Raw genomic sequence first — 6,000 nt, forward strand, 5'->3', positions numbered from 1 at the left:
GCCTTCCCGCCGCCGCCGCCGCAGCAGCAGCAGCGGAGGCACCGCGCTACCAGCGGCTCTTCTGCCCGGGGGGAATCCAAGCGCTTGGAAGAATCTCCTCCTCCTTCTCCCGCTCGCCGCTCGCCCAGCTTTCCGCTCTTCCCGAGGTTGGGCGCTGGAGTCGGGCTGCACATCAGCAAAGCGGGCAGGAAAAAGATGCCCTGGGAGGCGCGGAGGAGGAGGAGGAGAGGAGGAGGACGGTCAGGAGCACGGCAGCCCTGCAGTGATGGCAGCGCGTCAGCAAAGGAGAGAGAGAGAGGAAGGAAAGTGCAAAGGCTTCCCCCCCCCCCAGCCCCGTCGTTTCTTTTTTTTTTTTTCTTGTCTTTCCAGTATAATTTGTCAAGAGTTTTCCTCCGGTCCGCCTCCTCCTCCTCCTCCTCCTCTCCTTTTAATTAGCAAAAGAGAGAGAGAGAGAGAGAGGAAGGAAAAGTGCAAAGGCTCCCCCCGTCTTTTCTTTTCTTTTTCTTTTCTTTCCAATATAATTTGTCTAGAGTTTTCCCTCCGGTCTGCCTCCTCCTCCTCCTCCTCCTCTTCCCCCCCTCCTTTTAATTAGCAAAAAACGTCCAGCAGAATCTTCGCCGTCGGCATCCTACTTGACTTTTATGCCGAGCCGCAGGGCCAGCTAGCCGGGCTGCTCCTGCTGTCTGATCGGCTGCCCCCGATAGCCTTTTATAGGAAAACACGCGCGCCTCTCCGGTGCGCCCCGTCCCGCCGTGCAGCGGATGCCTGTTTTGGAGATAAGCGGAGCGGAGCACAACTTTAGGCAGAGGACAGTGACCGGAGCGAGCGGGTGGGAGGGACGGGGGGTGGGAGAGGAGAGAGAGAGAGAAGAGAATCGAAAGAGGCCGGCCGTGATTGTCTCGCGGTGCCCCCCACGAGGTCGCCCGAATCAGGGAACGAAGATGGAAAGCAGGTTCGGCGAGGGTGACCAATAAACGGGGGATGAGAAAGGAATTGCGGCGCTTGGCCCCCTCCCCGCCCCCGGTCTCTTTGGCTTTCTGCTGCCCGCGTGCAGAGCAGCGCGAGAAAGAGAAGGAAAGTTGTTTTTGTTTGGGGGGTTTGTTTGTTTTTTCTTTCTTTTTCTTTTTTAAGGCGCCCACCGGCTTGTTGAGCGGGATAATGAAGGCGACCACTGACCGGCAAAGTTCAGCCAAGGAAAAGCAGCTTCAAGACTGAGGAAAGCTGAAAAGGAAGAATATGAAAACAAAGCAGGTTGCGCATCAGCCGCGAACAGTAGTAGTAGCAGTCGTAATTTTTTTTTTTTTTTTTGCAGGCAGCTCGGCCCTGGCTTTTCCAAGCGGATGCGAGAGGTTAACGGGGTTTTTCAGAAGCGAAGTTTCCGCCGCCGGCTTCATCTCCTTCCCTTCCCTCGCTTGGGAAGTGCGCGCTGCGCCTTCTTCGCTTGCAGCGAGCGGACGCCGCCCAAACGTCAGGCAGCCGGGGAGGGCTGGATTTGTTTTCTAAGCCGCCCGAACGAATCCGCGACTTTAAAAAGCTGACTTTAGCCGATCAGCCTGACCAAAAATAAATAAATAAAACGTGGGACTCGACTAAGGGAATAACAACACAGGGATATATCTCAGGGCGGGGAGGAGGAGGACTGAGGTACTGCGTGTGTGTGTGTGTGTGTGTGAATATATGTATGAAGTGTGTGTTTTCACGGGTATTTATATGTATGGTATTTAGGTTTCTTCGGGTATTTTCCCACATCTTAATATTTGTGCTTTTAAAGACGTGGGAAAATACCCGAGGAAACCTAATATACATACATACATACCCGCGACTTTAAAAGCTGACTTTAGCTGATCAGCCTGACAATAAATAAATAAATAAAACGTGGTACTCGACTTAAGAGGGATATATCTCAGAGCGGGGAGGAGGAGGACTGAGGTACTCTGTGTGTGTGTGTGTGTGTGTGTGTGTATGAATATATGTATGATGTATATATATGTATGTGTTTATATGTATGTGTTTATATGTATGTATGTTATGTTTTCACAGGTATTTATATGTATGGTATTTAGGTTTCTTCGGGTATTTTCCCACATCTTAATATTTGTGCTTTTAAAGCACAAATATTAAGATGTGGGAAAATACCCGAAGAAACCTAAATATCATACATACATACATATATACATACATACATACATACATACACACATACATACATACATACATACATACATACATACATACATACACTGCTCAAAAAAATAAAGGGAACACAAAAATAAGACATCCTCGATCTGAATGAATGAAATATTCTTATTAAATACTTTGTTCATTACATGGTTGAATGTGCTGACAACAAAATCACACAAAAAATATCAGTGGAAATCAAGTTTAGCAACCCCTGGAGGTCTGGATTTGGAGTTACACTCAAAATTAAAGTGGAAAAAAACACTAGGCTGATCCAACTTTGATGTAATGTCCTTAAAACAAGTCAAAATGAGGCTCAGTAGTGTGTGTGGCCTCCACGTGCCTGTAGGACCTCCCTACAACGCTGGACATGCTCCTGATGAGGTGGTGGATGGTCTCCTGAGGGATCTCCTCCCACACCTGGACTAAAGCATCCCCCAACTCCTGGACAGTATGTGGTGCAATGTGGCATTGGTGGATGGAGCAAGGCATGATGTCCCAGATGTGCTCAATTGGATTCAGGTCTGGGGAACGGGCGGGTCAGTCCATAGCATCAATGCCTTCGTCTTGCAGGAACTGCTGACACACTCCAGCCACATGAGGTCTAGCATTGTCTTGCATTAGGAGGAACCCAGGGCCAACTGCACCAGCATATGGTCTCACAAGGGGTCTGAGGATCTCATCTCGGTACCTAATGGCAGTCAGGCTACCTCTGGTGAGCACCTGGAGGGCTGTGCGGCCCCCTAAAGAAATGCCACCCCACACCATTACTGACCCACTGCCAAACCGGTCATGCTGGAGGATGTTGCAGGCTGCAGAACGTTCTCCACGGCGTCTCCAGACCCTGTCACATCTGTCACGTGCTCAGTGTGAACCTGCTTTCATCTGTGAAGAGCACAGGGAGCCAGTGGCGAATTTGCCAATCTTGGTGTTCTCTGGCAAATGCCAAATGTCCTGCACGGTGTTGGGCTGCACAGCCCCCACCTGTGGACGTCAGGTCCTCATGCCACCCTCATGGAATCTGTTTCTGACCGTTTGAGCAGCCACATGCACATTTGTGGCCCGCTGGAGGTCATTTTGCAGGGCTCTGGCAGTGCTCCTCCTGTCCCTCCTTGCACAAAGGCGGAGATAGCGGTCCTGATGCTGGGTTGTTGCCCTGCTACAGCCTCCTCCACGTCTCCTGATGTACTGGCCTGTCTCCTGGTAGCGCCTCCAATCTCTGGACACTACGCTGACAGACACAGCAAACCTTGCCACAGCTCGCATTGATGTGCCATCCTGGATGAGCTGCACTACCTGAGCCACTTGTGTGGGTTGCAGACTCCGTCTCATGCTACCACTAAAGTGAAAGCACCGCCAGCATTCAAAAGTGACCATCAGCCAGAAAGCATAGGAACTGAGAAGTGGTCTGTGGTCACCACCTGCAGAACCACTCCTTTATTGGGGATGTCTTGCTAACTGCCTCTGCTTTCCACCTGTTGTCTATTCCATTTGCACAACAGCATGTGAATTTGATTGTCAATCAGTGTTGCTACCTAAGTGGACAGTTTGATTTCACAGAAGTGTGATTGACTTGGAGTTGTCATTGTAGTTGTGCTTTTAAAGTTGTAGCAACGTTTTGGCAGAATCTCATCTGCCATCATCAGGCTGATGACAGAAGCCTGATGATGGCAGATGAGATTCTGCCGAAACATTGCTACAACTTTAAAAGCACAACTACAATGACGTGGAAAAATACCCAAACAAAGCTGAATGCCATACATGTAAGTACCCACGAAAACTTAAGAAAACATATACTTACTTACATACATGTATATGTATATGTATATGTATATGTATATGTATACACACACACACACACACACACACACACACACACACGGCATGTCAGTATTAGAATGGAAGTAGTGTCAAACTCTTACATGCTCACAGATTTATTTATTTATTTTAAATCAACAGACTTTTCTTCTGTCTGCAAAGAGTGCACATACAAAAAGGGAAGAGACTTTAGTTAATCGGATTTTTCCAAGTGCTCATACTGGGATGACATACCTAACTGGGCCATGCAAAGGAAGAAGTGCTCCTACCTTCCTATATAAGTTGGGATGCTTACAGGTTGCTTACGGTTGCAAAAACTGTACCTTGATAACTATGACAAACAACTTAAGTAGGCAGGTTTCCCTCTGCTCCCTGCAAGACGTTCTGGACAAAAAGCGTGCAAGGCCTTCAGATCAAGATCAAGACTTGAGATGTGATCCAGTAACACCAAGCCCTGAATTTCCGTCCAGAGGTTAATGTATACATGTGAATTCATCATCACATCTACGAAGAAACTGCTTCCTCATCACATCTGCAGTCATAAATGCTGCTGACTATAGAGCCCTGGAAGGATAGTTAATATTTGAGGAAAAGGATACCCAGGCACAACAGGAGGTTGGTAGATGTGGTGATTAAAACAAAACATCTGAGAAACGGCATCTTGTCCATAGGATTTATTAAATACTCTTATATGTTTTAATAGCCTTAGTGGTTTAAAAAAAACGGCCCAGTGTCTGTGTGCTGTCCTGATGAAAAGCTGTTTTTCCATTCAAAATTGTTCTCTTCTGCGGAAAGGCTGTTTATCCCCACAGTATAATATTGTGCTGGTGCAGAAAATTATTTTTGAAACCAAGTTTAAAAAAAGCAGAATATCAACTAAAAGATGGTTTTCTTTAAAATCCTTTACATTTGCTTTATTTTATGGATGCTATACAATAAACTAGACCTGGGACGTGATACTTTTCTGCTGGAAGCCAAGGACAAAAATAGAGCCTTCTCGTATTTCATGGATAGAAGCAGTCCAAGGTGACAGTTCAGAATTCTGTTTTCCTTGTGAAAAGCTTGGAAAAGCTTGAGGCATCTTTGCCTTTTGATATCTTGCTATTGCTTCAGTAGCTGGGCAGAATCTGCCCTGTAAATAACAATGAGATTTATTTTTGAAATTCCCAGAATTATAGTTCCTATATATTTGAAGAAAACAAAGCTGGACAATTGGAATTACAAACTTTAACTGAAGATCAACAGATCTTAGTCAAATAGTGCCATAGCTTTTACCAAGACAAACATGATACTGATGTTAACCAAAGGTTTTAGCGCAGTGGAGCGCAGTAATTATTCTACGGTATTAATAATGGAATGTAAGATGGAGTAGGAGGCTTTTTAATTCAAAATGTGTGGCAATAAACCAACATCTGACAGGATACTTGATGGATTAAAAAAAAACCTGTAAAACTTCAATCAATGAAATCCAGGTCTTTAATAAAGCATTCAAATATTACAAATAAAAACTTCAATCAATTGCCCTGATTACAAATTTTTAAAAAATGTACCTTGTTCTGGGCTTAGAAACTGCCCTGGGATAGAATCAGACATAATGAGAAGAGGATTTTAACGATTTACAGGTAGTGCTCGACTTATGACCACAATTAAGTCCAAAATTTATGTTGTTAAGCGAGACATTGTTAAGTGAGTTTTGCTCTACTTTACAATCTTTCTTAATTGTTTAAGTAAATCACTGCAGCTGATAAAATAGTAACCCAGTTGTTAAGTAAATCTGCCCCCCCCCAAAAAAATTGATTTTTCTCTTCAGAAGATCGCAAAAAGTGATCACATGATCTTGGGACACAATGGTCATAAATATAAACTAGCAGACAAGCCTCTGAATTTTGGGGTCACATGATCATGGGGATGCTGGAAAGGTTGTAACTGAAAAACGGTCATAAGTCGTTTTTTTCACTAAATGAACGCTCGTAAGTTGAGGATTACCTGCATTTCCCAAATGGT

The sequence above is a fragment of the Notechis scutatus genome, chromosome 4 (assembly GCF_049901735.1).
Source record: "Notechis scutatus isolate UNSWTSFEM ecotype Mainland chromosome 4, rNotScu1.2, whole genome shotgun sequence".
NCBI classification, from domain to species: domain Eukaryota; kingdom Metazoa; phylum Chordata; class Lepidosauria; order Squamata; family Elapidae; genus Notechis; species Notechis scutatus.